At 36.5% G+C, this 17,814-nt stretch overlaps 1 pseudogene; it reads left to right on the top strand.

Annotated features, from left to right (window-relative positions):
* The window catches only part of LOC128579413 (ankyrin repeat domain-containing protein 12-like), a 56,133-nt pseudogene extending 38,580 nt beyond the window's left edge, over positions 1-17,553 (top strand).
* Positions 17,554-17,814: the final 261 nt, after the last annotated feature.

Raw genomic sequence — 17,814 nt, forward strand, 5'->3', positions numbered from 1 at the left:
ATCTGCCAGGATTTTTTCTCTTAGTAATAATCATGACAGCTTTATCCATAAAGTGTTTCTCAGATAGAAGAAGCAGAAAGATAACAAATTTATCAGCTCTAAATTGTTTATACAATAAGAAGGGATCAACATAGCTCATTAAGAACCTAATTTTTGATCCACCATTTCCACATGCATAGTAGTAATTAATCATACACATGTTTATACTACCCTTATTCCTAATTCTATTTTAGATATCTTTTTGTCTTACTATTTTACCTAGTTTTAATTTATTGCCTGTTAAATTTTAAGCAACTTTAAGTTGCCTTAAATCTTTTTTAGAATAATTGTTTGTATGTGTAAATAATCTGTAAAATGGTATATATTTTTTGCTAACATGTTTGAATCAACTGTACCTGACTTTTCATAGGCATGTAATATTAATTGATGACTTCCTGACGAGTGTAGAAAGCTATTAGCAATATCAAGATCCTTCATTTTGTTTTCTCATTCTAAGGCTAATGGAATGAGCCCCAAAATTTAGAAGTTGAACTCACAAAGATTGATTAAAGTCAATCTTTTAATGACTTAAAAGATTTTTGCCTTGGTTACTTCTCAAACCCCCTAAAATGACAGTAGGGGAAAATTTTAAAGGACATAGACTCACAAGGACAAGAAACAGAAAAAACATAAAACGATATCGGGTATCATCAGGGAAGGCTTCCTCCTTAGCACAGTGTCCCCAGGGCCTCATAATGGGGCCAGCTGTGCAAGAGATGAGGCAGCCCAGAAGGAGCAAGGATCTCCTCTCAGCAGCCCTCTCAGTCCTGGGTCCCTCACACCAACTTCCCAGGAAATAAGCTGGCCAACATTCTCAGCAGAGAGGCTGTGGCCATGTTCCCAGTGTTAACGTAAGGGTGGGAGTAGGAAATGAGAGGATGTGGAGATGAAGGTGGGCCGGGAGGGGGAAGTTGGGAAGGTCGGGTATTCAAGTCATCTGGACCACTCTCACCTGCACCTGGACTCACTCCTGGCTTCTCTGCGGTAGCCATCTCCACTAATAAACGCCTTACACCTCTCACAAGAGAATGAGGTGACACTGTATGGCTATTTCCACCATCTTTTAAAAAATTAAAACTCGGCAGCACCCATAGCTCAGTGGGTAGGTCAGCCACATACACCGAGGCTCACGGGTTCAAACCCATCCAGGGCCAGCTAAAATCAACAATGACAAACGCATCAGCAAGAAAAAAACAAGGGATCCCATCGCAGGCTGGGCAAGGGATTTGAAGAGAAACTTCTCTGAAGAAGACAGGCACAAGGCCTTCAGACATATGAAAAAATGCTCATCATCTTTAATCATCAGAGAAATGCAAATCAAAACTACTTTGAGATATCATCTAACTCCAATGAGACTAGCCTATATCACAAAATCTCAAGACCAGAGATGCTGGCGTGGATGCGGAGAAAAGGGAACACTTCTGCACTGCTGGTGGGAATGCAAATTAATACATTCCTTTTGGAAAGATATATGGAGAACACTCAGAGATCTAAAAATAGATCTGCCATTCAATCCTGTAATTCCTCTGCTGGGCATATACCCAGAAGACCAAAAATCACAACATAACAAAGATATTTGTACCAGAATGTTTATTGCAACCCAATTCATAATAGCTAAGTCTTGGAAAAAGCCCAAGTGTCCATCAATCCACGAATGGATTAATAAATTGTGGTATATGTATACCATGGAATACTATGCAGCCTTAAAGAAAGATGGAGACTTTACCTCTTTCATGTTTACATGGATGGAGCTGGAACATATTCTTCTTAGTAAAGTATCCCAAGAATGGAAGAAAAAATACCCAATGTACACAGCCCTACTATGAAACTAATTTGGGACTCTCACATGAAAGCTATAACCCAGCTACAACTTAACAATAGGGGGAAGTGGGAAAGGGGGGGGTGGGTAGAGGGAGGGGAATCGGTGGGATCACACCTGTGGTGCATATTATAGGGGTATTTGCGAAACTTGGTAAATGTGGAATGTAAATGTTTTGGCACAGTAACTGAGATAACGCCGGAAAGGCTATGTTAACCACTGTGATAAAAATGTGTCAAATGGTTTATGAAGTGAGTGTATGATGCCCCATAATCATATCATTGTATACAGTTATGATTTAATAAAAAAATTAAAAAAAAAAAAAAAAAAAAAAACAATGACAACTGCAACAAAAAATAGCCGGGCATTATGGTGTCCTGGGTCCCAGCTACTTGGGAGGCTAAGGCAAGAGAATCGCTTAAGCCCAAGAGTTTGAGGTTGCTGTGAGCTGTGATGCCATGACACTCCACTGACAGTGACATAGTGAGACTCTGTCTCAAAAAAAATATATAAAAAATAAAAACTAATAATTTTTTTCCTGAAAGTTTGGGCCAAAAACTTAGGTATGTGGTATATATGCAGGAGCACATTATACATCCAAAATACAGTAATTTGTTTTCTTTACACATTCTTACATTTTGAACTTTTCTATAATGATGGTCTTGAAAAAATCTTTATTATTCATTGTGAATCTTCACTCTTAAATACTTTGATTTGTTAGAAATTCCTGATTTATAGCATTGTGTTTTAAATGCATTTAACCCTTAATGGCCAATGCAATTAATATTCATCTATTTCATGTTACTCATTTAAACATTATTTTAAAAGACATAACAAATGTATTTTCTAAGTACCAGAAAACACCAGAATTATGTGTGAGGAATATGCAGATGAATAAAAACTTGATGCCATATGAATGTTACTGTATAGAATAAGGAAGGAAATGAGTTGTAATATGAATTTGTTTGATAGAACTCATCAGTGTCAATGGAAATAGACTAAAGATAAAAAACAAGAATAGATGGTTGGAAGGCAGAATCAGTAATGCTTGGCACCTCTTCGATGTAGAGTATGAGTGAAAAGGAAGAATTGGTGATGACTCCCAGCTTTTTGGCTTTAGTGACAAGGCCAATTTTGATGCTAGTCATTGAGAATGGAAACAGATAAAATGTCAGGGTACACGTTTAATGAACTCTGTGTCCTATTGGCTTTAGGTTTTTTTATTAAAATACACATATAATCAATTGCTTATATCTGATGAGCATTTGTTTGGATTTGGAGTTGAAGAGAGCTGAGAGCATAAGCAAGAGAATAAAAATGAATGAATGGGTTGCATAATTGTCAATTCAGACAGAGTGTTTGCTCCAAAGAGATGCTGTATACTTCAGTGTGAGAAAACAAGAACAGTGCTATAGGGAAACCATCATTGAGTTAGATATGTATAGCTCTTAGAACCATTTCATAGGATTGTTGGTAGCAGAGTCGGAGGTAGAAGAGTGAAGTGTCAATAGAAAGTCACAGCTGCAAGGACAAACATCTTTTCAGGAGGTTGACTACGAAGAAAGGAAAGTTTAGCTAGCAGAGGAGGCTGTAAGTTTGAACACATTTTCTTGTTTTACCTATGTTTTATTTCTCTATCGCTATTATTTGTTTTAAGAAAAAAAGAGACATGAACCAGAAAGAATGGCTTCTTTATAGAATCCAAAATAAGTAAAAAAAAAAAAAAGGAAAATTTAAAATATGTTAAAAAATGTAGAAAGAAAGAAGATTAAAAAAAAACACACACACACAAATAAAACGGTGACCAACTAGGTAGATCCTGATTATGTAGAGTGAGAAGTGTGTATTATTTGGTGGGGAGGCTGAGTAATGGTTCACCCCTATAATTGCAGTACTTTGGGAGTTTGAGGCAGGAGGATCACTTTGAGACCAGGAGTTCAAGATCAGCCTGGGCAGCATAGACCCCCATCTCCCATAAATTTTTAAAAATCATTTTGGCATGGTGGTGCACACCAGTATTCCCAGCCACTCAGGAGGCTGAGGTCAGAGTATCAGTTGAGCCCAGGAGTTCAAGGTTGCAGTGAGCTATAATGATGCCACTGTATTTCAGCCTGGGCAATAGAGCATAACTCCATCTCTAAAAACAAAAACAAATTAAATAATTTGGAGAAGGAAAGATGGCCTCTTTAAGAAAAATTTTGACATCTTGGATACAAAATTAGAGACCTATACAGGGCCAGTGAAAGTAAAGGGCCTTGAAGTTTACGTTTCATTATTATTTTTATTTATTTATTATTATTATTTTTTGTGTGAGAGATAGGGTTTCACTGTGTTGCCTAGGCTGATCTCAGACTTCTGGCCTCAACAATCCACCCACCTCGGGCTTCCAAAGTGCTGTGATTAGAGACGTGAGCAGCCTTGCCTGGCACTAAGCTTCATTAGTTCAAAGTAAATTCATACAAGTTAAAGATAGTTAAAATTCTGAGGGCTGGAAAAGAGTAAAATTAAGAGCATTAGTAGTGATATTATCCTTAAGTAGACTAGAAATACTTCCTTTGATAGTCCTTTGAGAATATACATTTCAACAGCCCAGGGAGCTTTTTGCTATTGTTCATGGATTTATCAGAAGAACTTGGAACAGTACTTACTAATAGATACTCAGTAAATAATTGTTGATTTCTTTTTTTTTTTTTTTTTGTGGTTTTTGGCTGGGGCTGGGTTTGAACCCGGCACCTCCAGCATATGGGACTGGCACCGTACTCCTTGAGCTACAGGCGCCGCCAGTTGTTGATTTCTTGATGAAAGAAGAAGAGAAACAATGAGATTAACTGCTAAAATAGCCTAGTGTAAATTTTTATTTATTTATTTATTAAGATAGAATATTAACTCTCTCACCCTAGGTAAAGTGCCATAAGCATTATCGTAGCTTAGAGGAACCTCAAATTCCTGGGCCCAACCAGTCCTTCTGCCTCAGTTTCTCTACTTTTAGTAGAGCCAGAGTCTTGATCTTGCTTAGGCTGGTCTCCAACTCCTGAGTTCAAGCAGTCCACCCTCCTCAGTCTTCAAGAGTGCTAGAATTACCAGGTATGAGCCACCACACCTGGGCAGCCCAGTTTAAATTTTAAGAAAGAAATTCTTTGTAGTTTATAAGATTATCAGATTAGGGAATGTATGTCATTGAAAAGGGGATTTGAAAAGAATGGTAATGATTTAGACTAGACCCTACAAGGAATGGGCACAGAGTAGTTGAGAGTAGGAGGGTATTAGGAATGTTACTAAGAGAATGGTCAAAATGATACAATCTATGAAGAAACTAAATGTTCCTACTGTTTAATGTTTCAGATAGTGAAACTATTACTCCTTCACGGTGGAAATCCATTTCAAGCTAACAAACCTGGGGAGCATCCAGTGGATGTAGCAGAAACAGAAGAGTTGGAGTGGCTTCTAAAAAGAGAGGTGCCTTTGTCTGATGATGATGAAAGTGACACAGGTTTGTTTCAGATAATCAACATTCAGCTGTTTGACATAGTAATTTATAGATTATTCCAGATTGGTTTAGGATAAATGAAATGTGTGTACGTTAGAATAAGGCTTCTGGAATAGATTATTCCAGATTGGTTTAGGATAAATGAAATGTGTGTACGTTAGAATAAGGCTTCTATTAGAGTAATACTTACCGCATAGCCAAGAATGATGAAGTTATGTGTATTTATTTGCTACACATAACCTGTGTGAATGGAGTTGCCAGGTCTGTCCTCTTCCTGTATTTTTCCCTATATATTTCTGAGCTATTGCTACATTCAAGCCCACTGTAGAGTCTTTCCCTGTGCATCACTGTCATAGCTGCTACACTGACTTCTTTATGGAGCTACTTACCAAATGCTTTATAACTTTTCCTGGCATTCGTGAGTCACCTTTGCAATTTTACTTTTGTGATTTAGGTGGTTGAATTCTAGTCATTGTTGTAGGATGGGGATAATTTTTTAAAAAAGAAAAATCTAAAACAATATTTTAGAAAGCTTTCAGTGTATTTGGATTTAAAGAAACATAAAAATACAACAGAAAAAAACTTCCTTGTGTTGAAGAAAGTCTTATTTATACAGATTGGAGTAGTTAACCATATTTTAGGCAAAAAATCAATGAAAAAGAATTTTATCAATCTTATAAATAGCCGTGTCCTCACAAAATCTTAAAAATTCCTGTAGGTAGTTAGGAAATATTACTTTCATATTACATTATACATCAGAGAAAAAACAAACTATATTCATTTAAACTCAACCATTTCCACAAGACAACAGAACAACAACATGTTTAGTTTTGAGGTAGAAAGTTCTGGCCTTTACTTTTATTTTATATAGTACAGTTGAATTATCTTTGCATGTAAAGAACACACCTGAATAAAAAACATCCTTATTGCCTTATTAAACAAAATGTTCGTTAATGTACTTTAACTGATTAAGAAATGATGCTAAATTATTAAACATGAATAAAGAAGCCATGGAATAAAAGTTCTGGCAGTGATCACTGACTGCAAGAGAGATGCCTAAAGAACTGGTAAATATTGTCAAATTGACTATAAATATTAGATGTTACATTAAAAGGGAAAAGTGAAAAAAGTAATAACCTGGAATTTAAATACCAAATGACACTAACAACATTTGAAGAGAGGTGGCAAGTATAGTAAAGTCATCTTTCAAATTGGGAAGGTTATATGGTAATGATTTTTCTGTGATAGTTGAAAAAATACCAATTAAAAAATGCTTTAAGAAAGAAAAAGGTACCCATTTTGTTAACATTAGACAAAAAATTAAATCCAAAAAATATTCCATGGCAAAAGGATGATTTTATGATAATAAAGGTGATATAATACAAAACAAAGATAAAATTTTATTGTCTTATTTAACATCAGATAACACTGTCAAAATATGTAGAGCAAAATTTGTTAGAAATGTAAGGCAGAATTGACAAACACAATACTAATTGAAAACTTTTAATGGATTTTCCAGCATATATGATTCCTTATTAAACAGAAAGTCTCAAAATTGCAGACATTATCAGCATAACCATTAGTACTTATGATATGAAGCCAGAGTTTTTCCTTATTCAGTAAAAGCACATAGTTGTCATAAACTAATTAAGTAGGAATGAAAATGTACTGAGAAAATCAGGAGGAAAAAGCAAGAAAAGAAGAAAAGAGAAAAGCAAGATGTTAATAAAGAGTAAACTTTAATGATTTAGAAAAATTTTTTTCTAATATTTCTAAACAAAACAGAATGAAAGCTCTAATCACTTGTCTGACAAGATTGAATGGACAGATGGCTAGCATATCTGATCAAGGAAAAAAGAATACAAATTCACAAACATCATTAGAGAGTAAGAAAATTGATAAAGCCACAAAATGTAAAAGATTCTGTTCTATTTCATTAGCACTGAAGAGCGAAACCACATCCCAAAACTATCCTAGCTTATTTGTTGTGAAGAAGGAAGTAGTGGACATTTGAAATCTCTTAACTTTTAGTGGGGACAAAATGTGTACTGATGCCGTGAAAATTCTTTTGACAGCATCCCCTTTAAAAACAGTCCTTCCTTTTAAAAACACAGGCGTTGATGATTCTGCGTTTTGTTATGGGACCGGAAAAAACCCCGTATAGCTAAGGCAGTTCTTAGTAATAAAAATAAAGCTGGGGGCATCAGCATACCAGATTTTAGTCTGTACTACAAAGCCATAGTGGTCAAGACAGCATGGTACTGGCACAAAAACAGAGACATAGACACTTGGAATCGAATTGAAAACCAAGAAATGAAACTAACATCTTACAACAACCTAATCTTCGATAAACCAAACAAGAACTTACCTTGGGGGAAAGACTCCCTATTCAATAAATGGTGTTGGGAGAACTGGATGTCTACATGTAAAAGACTGAAACTGGACCCACACCTTTCCCCACTCACAAAAATTGATTCAAGATGGATAAAGGACTTAAATTTAAGGCACAAAACAATAAAAATCCTCCAAGAAAGCATAGGAAAAACACTGGAAGATATTGGCCTGGGGGAAGACGTCATGAAGAAAACTGCCATGGCAATTGCAACAACAACAAAAATAAACAAATGGGACTTCATGAAACTGAAAAGCTTCTGTACAGCTAAGGAGACAATAACCAAAGCAAAGAGACAACCTACACAATGGGAAAGGATATTTGCATATTTTCAATCAGACAAAAGCTTGATAACTAGGATCTATAGAGAACTCAAATTAATCCACATGAAAAAAGCCAACAATCCCATAGATCAATGGGCAAGAGACACGAATAGAACTTTCTCTAAAGATGACAGACGAATGGCTAACAAACACATGAAAAAATGTTCATCATCTCTATATATTAGAGAAATGCAAATCAAAACAACCCTGAGATATCATCTAACCCCAGTGAGAATGGCCCACATCACAAAATCTCAAAACTGCAGATGCTGGCGTGGATGTGGAGAGAAGGGAACACTTTTACACTGCTGGTGGAACTGCAAACTAGTACAACCTTTCTGGAAGGAAGTATGGAGAAACCTCAAAGCACTCAAGCTAGACCTCCCATTTGATCCTGCAATCCCATTACTGGGCATCTACCCAGAAGGAAAGAAATCCTTTTATCATAAGGACACTTGTACTAGACTGTTTATTGCAGCTCAATTTACAATCGCCAAAATGTGGAAACAGCCTAAATGCCCACCAACCCAGTAATGGATTAACAAGCTGTGGTATATGTATACCATGGAATACTATTCAGCCATTAAAAAAAATGGAGACTTTACATCCTTCGTATTAACTTGGATGGAAGACATTATTCTTAGTAAAGCATCACAAGAATGGAGAAGCATGAATCCTATGTACTCAATCTTAATATGAGGACAATTAATGACAATTATGGTTATGGGGGGGAAGCAGAAAGAGGGATGGAGGGAGGGGGGTGGGGCCTTAGTGTGTGTCACACTTTATGGGGGCAAGGCATGATTGCAAAAGGGACTTTACCTAACAATTGCAATCAGTGTAACTGGCTTATTGTACCCTCAATGAATCCCCAACAATAAAAAAAAAAAAAAAAAACACAGGCGTTGGCTTCTATTGGGAACAGTAAGGAAGTATTTTGCTTTGGAAACAAATATGTTTTAGACTGTGCAGTATATTTATTTTTGAAATGTGTTATGTTGTCCTAAAATTAAGTTATATTTTCTTATACATCTTTGCATTTTTATAATTTCAAATTTAGTTTGTCATATTTATTAAAGAAAAGTCTAAAAGTGGGTGTTTAACTGGCTATTTTAAGAGTCTATGCTGTTTAAAGCAAAGTATAAATCAATGCTTTTCCAAATTAAAAGAAAATCTATATTAAGACAATTGCCATTCCTAATTTCCTTTGTATACTTAAATTTTCTTAAAGAGAAATTCATGTTAACTCAGAGGTTATCTAGCTGAATTATTTTCCAGATAATTGTAAGTATACTAGAATGCAATCATTAATAATAGTGGGTGATAAAGTGATGGTACTTCCTTGTTGGATTTGCTCTGCAGAGAACATTAAATTAGGGGAAAAAGAAAGATGCATTCCATGGACCAAGGAACAAGAGTGCTTGCTGATTCTGTCTATCTTCTCAACAGAAAGCTATTTGAATATAACTATAGCATAGAATGTGGAAGGTAGGGAACTTCTTTCTTTTGTTAAAAATTATTTTAATTTTACTAAAAGTTAGTAAATACAATAATAATTTGTAGGAAAATGTTACATACATGCTTTTTGTCCCATACTTCATATATAGTAGCATCTTAAATAAGTGATGAATTCTGAAGTGACCAGTGTAGTCCAGGAGTATACTATAAACCAGTATGCCTCCTAGATAGTATCATATTGTTTTGGTGTTTATTATTATTATTATTTGAGATAGAGCCTCAAGCTGTGGTGTCACAACTCAGCAACCTCCAACTCCTGGGTTTAAGCCGTTCTCTTATGTCAGCCTCCCAAGTAGCTGGGACTACAGATGCCCGCCACAATGCCTGGCTATTTGTTGGTTGTAGTTGTCATTGTTGTTTAGCAGGCCTGAGCTGGATTTGAACCCGCCAGCTCTGGTGTATGTGGCTGGCGCCTTAGTGGCTTAAGCTACAGGTGCCGAGCCTGTTTTGTTGTTTAAAGTAAATGGTTGAGTAATTCATCTAGCCCCAAATTGTACTATTCATTAACTAATTTGATCCTCAAAATAAAGCTATAAATTTAAACTTACAGAAATGAAAATTTTCAAGCTTGAAAATCTTAGTAAATGTGGAATGTAAAGGTCTTAGCAAAATTACTAAGAAAATGCCAGGAAGGCTATGTTAACTAGTGTGATGAAAATGTGTCAAACGGTCTATGAACCAAGTGTATGGTGCCCCATGATCATACTAATGTACACAGCTATGATTTAATAAAAAAAAGAAAAAAAGAAAAAATACTTTACCAGGGAATGAATTGTGAGACTTTTTCCTAGTAAATCATAAGAATTAGAACTTATTTTCATCTTGCATTTATTCCTTAATCATAAATTTAGTGATTACTTATGAGTATTTTAGAAGCATCTTATTATACTTATGTAATGAACATTATTTTCTTTTTAAACCACTAATTAAAACTTATACATTAAAAAAAAATTGATGTATATCATAAATGTGAAGCAGTAAATTTAAATTTTTTTCTTGTGCCTCAGTTCCTAATTAAATACAGTTAATAGTGCTAACATCCACATTGTGACTTTCATTATGGTAAACTAGCATAAAATATATTTTCTTTCATTTGGTTTCAAAGTATTTTACAGGAAAAAATATAATTGAGATAATGTGAGGAGATTATCATTTTCTTGCACTCTCAAAGGTTTCTTTAATGTTGTTGTTATTATTATTATTATTATTATTATTATTTTGTAGAGACAGAGTCTCACCCTATCACCCTTGGTAGAGTGCCGTGGCATCACACAGCTCACAGCAACCTCCAAATCCTGACCCTGGGTGATTCTCTTGCCTCAGCCTCCCAAGCAGCCAGGACTACAGGTGCCCGCCACAACACCCGGCTATTTTTTTGTTGCAGTTTGGCTGGGGCTGGGTTTGAACCCACCAACCTTGGTATATGGGGTCAGCTCCCTATCCACTGAGCCACAGGCAATGCCCTTATGTTAACTTTTTTATAGGTAATAAATTTGTGTGTATGTAGAGCCAGTATAATGTATATACCACACTTTGTAACAGGATAGAAAAATGGTTTTGAATTTGATATGGTTCAGAGTACTGTTCTCAAAGTAGGTATAAAATGAGAAAGAATTCTTAAGATGTATAAACGTTTCAGATTTTTATAATTACTGTTCCTACATTTTGTTCCATGTTTTTATTTTTCAAGTATGAAACAGTGAAAACTTTTGAGTAATTGAAACCATTCTCTCAGGAATCTGAGAGAATGAGCCTCCAGGCCTGAGCCTCCTTTCCTCCCACTTCCTAGCAATCTTTCAGCTCCCAGGCAGGAGTTGAGAATCCCTTGGCTTTGCTTTAATGGCCAGGTTGCAGACCTGGCCTCTGATGTGTTTTAACATTACCTTTTGAATTCAAGGATTCTCCCCAGCCCTTCATAATTTCTTGTTTCCTATCAGATATTGGAATGATGGGAAATGGAAGCAGCAAATATGTATTATTTCCTAAAGTAATAATTAAGACAGGGTAATAGAGTGGAATTCAGGGTCAAAATAATTTCTTTTTATTAAGTCATATACACATAGATCATGAATACATTTATGCTTTGTGGGGTACAATGTGTTGATTTTTTAATACAATTTGGAGTGCTTACATTAAACTAATTAATATAGTTTTCACCTCGTTTACTTGACTATTGTGTTAAGACATTTGTGTTCTATATTTGATAGATTTGACTTGTACCCTGGCAATATGTTCCATAGTCAAAGGAAGTTTTGTTAATACATAGTATGTAAGACATATGTCAATATGTTTATAAACTGGATGGAAGTTGGGATTTGAGAGAAGTTATCAAGTAAGGACCTTTTGAGGTTTTAGAGTACGAACTTGTATTGGAAAGAAGTAGTCATCTGATCTCATTCATCTTTGAACAAATACTTCACATTGAGTATCCACCATGTGCAGGGTGTGAAGATGGAAAAGACACACCCTAGCCCAGGGTCTAGTGGTATGTGTGTGTGTGTGTGTGGATGTTCAAGGTTTATTATTAGTAAATCACAAGACAGAATAAAAGTTGGAAAAGCAAGAAAGGAAGTTGGTTGTGCTCATCATTATGTTTCTGGTGGCTGGTAGGCATATGGTAATTCTATTTGAAGGAGAGGTACTGCATCCCACCAGATCCTGCATAGTACAGGGTGTCCATAAAGTTTGTGTGCAATTAAAAAATTTCCAACTATTTTAAATTGCACATGAACTTTATGGAAACCCTGTATTTTGCAAAAATATCCTCAGTGAACATTAATTCTCTCAGATATGTTTTTTTAGATTCCATAGATATTGTCAACTCCATTAGATAACATTTAATGAGTTTCCTTGAAAAATGTGCTTCATATATTTAATTAATGAAAGAAAAAACTGATTTTTTTCAAGATACTGTAAGTTCACATGAATTTTTAAGTTGTTTATTTGGAATATTAAAGCAGAGGAAAGGTAGGGAGGTAGAGAAAAAAGTAATTGTAGATTTTATTTTCCCAGAGGTAGAATGTCTCTGTTTTTTATAATTACATCCTCTGGGTTTTTAGAAGTTAATATTCCTTAAATTTTGATTATGTGTTCAAATTGCTTCACTGTACCCTTAGAGGTAGGAGATAAGGAAGTATAACTGTTACTTTATGTTTTTCTGAGTTAGGCATATGGGATCTGAGAGTCCTGTTAGTGTAAAGGTAAAAGATTAGGATATTATACTGTGTAGACCATACATAGTGCCCTAGGGCAGTGGTTCTCAATCTTCCTAACGCCACAAAGTGTTTTCATTGTTAAAAAGGGGTCGCGACCTGCAGGTTGAGAACCCCTGCCCTAGGGTAATCTGTGCTGCATTTTGAAGTTAATAAGACAGCAGTTTCTTGGTTTACATCAAGGTGGTGAGCAAGGTGATGCCTGGGGACAGATCCTGCCTGGCCAGCTGAGACTTGGAAGGCTCTGTCCCTCAACCCCCACACCACAGATGGTGAAGCATCTCACAGGCGTCCCTGTGGTTCAGATTTTTGCAGGAGAAGCCCAAAGCATGGCCTGACCCATCTCTGCAAACATTTACTCATGGGGAAAAAACAAATTTGGACAACTAGGCCTAGGATCACACTGAGAGTATGGAATGTATTCCCAGACTCATATTATCAACAAACAAGATTAGCAAAGATACATTATAATCAAACTGTCAAAAATAAAAGACAAAGAGAGGATCTTGAAAACGGCAAAAGAAAAGAAAGATTCCATGTATAAGCAAGTTCCAAAAATGCCAGCAACAGATGTCTCAGGAGGAAACTTACAGGCCAAGAGTGGTATATATCAAAGTGCTGAAAGAAAAAACCTGCCAAATGATACTTTACCTGGTAAAGCTGTCCTTCAGAAATGAAGGTGTAATAAAGACTTTCCCAAACAAAGTCTGAGGGAGTTCATCACCACCATATCTGCCTTACAAGATACGCTAAAGGGAGTTCTTCAAATTGATAGAAATGGACGATACTTAGTTACATCAAAACATAAAGCTATATCCCAGTTATAACCTAAGAATAGGGAGAAAGGGGAAAGGGAGGGGAGGGAGCGGGGAGGGGGATTAAGGGGATTACACCTGTGGTGCATCTTACAAGGGTATATGTGAATCCTAGTAAATGTGGAATGTAAAGGTCTTAGCAAAATAACTAAGAAAAATGCTACAAAAAGCTATGTTAACTAATATGATGAAAATGTGTCAAACGATCTATGAACCAAGTGTATGGTGCCCCACGATCATACTAATGTACACAGCTATAGTTTAATAAAAATAAAAAAAAATAATAATAAAAAAATAAAAAAAAACTAAACAATATACTGAAATTCAATCTGAATTATACACTTTGAAATGGTTAGTTTATGTTACGTGAATTATGTCTTAAAAATAAAAACTAGAATGCACCTATGGAAAAAAAAACATATGAAAGTATAAAACTCACTGATAAAAGTGCACAAATTTAGAATATTTTAATCAACATAATCTAACGAATTTAATGCAATATTTATCAAAATTACAATGTCATTTTTCACAGAGCAAAAAGAAAAAAAAATCCGAACAATCATATAAAACCACAAAAAAATAAAAAAAAACCAAAGAGGCAAAACAATGTTGGCAATGGAACAAAACTGGAGACATCACACTACTTGACTTTGAAATACTATATATACCACAAACGTACAGTAATCAAAAGAATGGTACTGGCATAAAAATAGACACATAAACATATAAAGCCTAGAAATAAACCCTTGTATTTATAGTTAATTAATTTTTGAGAAAGATGTCAAGAACGTACAGTAAGAAATGGACAGCTTCTTCAATAAATGGTGTTGTGAACCCTGGATATCCAAATTCAGGAAAATGAAACTAGACACTTCTCCAACATCATATAAAAAAATCTGACCAGGCATGATGATTCATGCTTATAATGCTAGCACTTAGGCAGGGGGTTGGGGGAGGGGGCAGAGAATCAGTTGAGCACAAGAATTCACGACTGGCCTGAGCAAAACCAAGACTCAGTCTCTGCAAAAAAAAAAATAGAAAAATAGGCAGGCATAGTAGCACATGCCTTTAGTCCTAGTTTCTTGGGAGGCTGAGGCAGGAGGATTGCTCAAGCCCAGGAGTTCCAGGTTGCAGTGAGCTGTGATGGTGGCACTCTAGCCCAGGAGTCAGAGCAAGACCCTCTTCCAGAAAAGAAAAAAAAAATTGATCCTAGTATTCAACTCTGAGATCTTTCAGACAACACAGGTCATTTTAGGCTCAAATTCTGTAAACAGCATATGGTATCTTAAAATTTTATTTTAAATGCATTAAACTTAAATATCTTGAATTTATCAATACAACATTCAACTTTTATTATTCTGTTGTACTTTCTTAAACATATATTGTAAGTCTAATGCTAAGTTTATCTAAAAATGTTTAACTGGATGTTTATGTTTTACAATTTTGAAAGACGACTTCTACCATCCAGTTCTGTGTGGTTTGAGAAGCCTGATGTTCTTCTATTTCCTGTCCATTAGACATGATGTTTTCTCCCTCTTTGGAAACCTTTAGGTTCTTCCTTTCAAACTTGATGTTTTGAAATTTCTCAATATGATTTTGAGTGAGTCTATTTTTATTCATTGTAGTAAGAATCTGATGAGCTGTTTCAGTATGGTGACCCATATTTTGCATTAGTTATTTTTGGTTATTATTTTAAAACATTATGGAGATACAAATATTTTTGGTTACGTGGATCACTTTTGCCTGAGTCATGGTCATAAGTTTGCCACCATGTAGCTAGTGCTCACTGTACCTGTTAGGTAGGTTTTTGTTCATCCCCTCATGCCCCAATCCTTGATTTCCATCAAGTTTTACTACCTCTAAGCCAGTGGTTCTCAACCTTCCTAATGCCACGACCCTTTAATACAGTCCCTCATAGCTGGGCGTTGTGGCGGGCGCCTGTAGTCCCAGCTGCTCAGGAGGCTGAGGCAAGAGAATCGCGTAAGCCCAAGAGCTGGAGGTTGCTGTGAGCCGTGTGACGCCACGGCACTCTACCCTCGGGCGGTACAATGAGACTCTGTCTCTACAAAAAAAAAAAAAAAAAAAAATTAAATAATACAGTCCCTCATGTTGTGGTGACCCAAAAACCATAAAATTATTTTTGTTGCTACTTCATTTCTGTAATTTTGCTACTGTTATGAATCGTAATGTAAAAATCTGATATGCAGGATGTATTTTCATTGTTACAAAGGGGTCATGACCCACAGGTTGAGAACCGCTGCTCTAAGCACATTAGTGCTCTTCAGTTAGTTCCAATTTAATAGTGAGTACACATAGGTCTGTTTTTAAATCCCACATCCAATATATGACACTCAGGAGAAAGCATCCTAATTTTTCTAAAGCTCCCTCTGAGGCAGTGAGGTTACTACAACGCTAAATTAATTTGGTTTGTGTGAGAAGTTAAATGAAAAAAAAAGAAAAAGTCTATGGATGGCAGCATTTGTCACGTGAAATGCTCCCTATATGGCCAATATTATTATTTGCACATTCACAATGTACAACTCGTTGTGTTGACATCTGTACATGTTATGGTATTGTCAAATCTAGCTATTTAAACATGTACTATCTCACACAAGTTGTGTGGAGAAAATACATAAAATCTACTCCCAGCAATTTTAAGTGTGAGATACATAGTTACTAATCATAATTCCCCTGAAATAAGTTGGAGAGATGTATAGAGGGGATGCTATCAGGAAGGCCACCAAGTACTTTGAGTGCTCCAGTTTTGCTAGACCAGGATCCCACATTGCAGGTGGTCCTTACGTCCCTCAGTGCCCTCCAATATGTGGCCGCTCCACATTTTCTCCTTGTCTTCTGTGACAATGCTGGTGCTCATCCATGCCTCCCTCCCAGCCCTATTCTCTGACAGGTGTCCCATCAACTGACAAACAGGAAGTTTTTATGGATCTAGCTGAGGCTTAGCAATTAGGCCTAAATAACGTTGCCAAGTACAGTGGCCTGTGACTTTATAGTAATTTTTTTCAAAAAGTCAGAAATGAGGTGTTGCCATGCAGCCAATCTTTTGATTGATTTATTTAACTCGCATAGATACAAAAAATTTAATATTTTGACAAAAAAGTTTCAAAAATTTAAGGGGGTACAAGTGTTTGTCTTACGTGGATACCTTGTATAAGTTTGAGTCAGAACATTTGGTATTCCCATCACCAGAATGTGTTCATTGTACCCAACAAGTTGTTTTTAATCCCTCATTCTCCTACCCCTTCTTAGTTACCAATGTCCGTTACATTTTTGTATGGCCATGTGTATCCATCGTTTAGCTCTCACTTACATCACGCCCCTGTCAGAATGCCCACTATTAAAAATTCAAAAAAACAATAGATTCTAGTATGTATTCAAAGAGAAAGGAATGCTTATATACTGTTAGTAAGGCTGCAAATCAGTAAAACCTCTAAGGAAAACAGTGTGGAGAATCCACAAAGAAATAAATGTAGACCTACCATTGGATCCAGCAATCCCACACTGCTGGGTATCTACCCAAAGGAAAAGAAGTCATTTTATAAAACAGACTCTGCACTTGAATGTTGATCACAGTTCAATCCAACATAGTCCCTGAGTACTAAGCACTTGCAGCTGCAGCCCTTCCTACATGGAAGAGAACTTGCCGGCTGGCACCGTCAGTCCAGCCTGCAGGCTGAGGTCAGCACCCTTGGCAACCCTGAGGCATTGCAGGGAAAACTAGGTCTGGCCACTGGTGTGAGAGCTGCAGCTACCAGGTTCTCACCATGGGCATCCTGCAGAGCTTCCAACGGTCTCTGCACTCCACCCCCTGTGAACACGTGCTGGGACGTGGTCCTGCCTTGCGTACTTGTGCTCAACGGCTTTCTTGGCCATACTTGGTCTGAGGTGGGATCCGTGAGATTGACTGACCACGTGGGCTTCCTGGATTGAGCACAGACTCCGAGGAGGTAAGGAGGCGGTGGAAAGCCAAGAGGCCAGGTGATACGATGGCTTCTGCAGTGAAGAAAATTTGGGGGTTGGAGAGTAAGAAGATCTAGGAGTCTCCAGGGAGACTCCACTCCCTGTGTCTTCTCCAGTCTCTATTACTGCATGACCAAAATTATCTTAGAAAAATCCACGAAGCTGCCTTTGCTGGTGACGCAGAAAAAGTGGAGCAGATTCTTTCCTGTGTGAAAAAATGGTGTGGATGAT

Source organism: Nycticebus coucang, unplaced genomic scaffold, assembly GCF_027406575.1.
Source record: "Nycticebus coucang isolate mNycCou1 unplaced genomic scaffold, mNycCou1.pri scaffold_53, whole genome shotgun sequence".
In the NCBI taxonomy this organism is placed as follows: domain Eukaryota; kingdom Metazoa; phylum Chordata; class Mammalia; order Primates; family Lorisidae; genus Nycticebus; species Nycticebus coucang.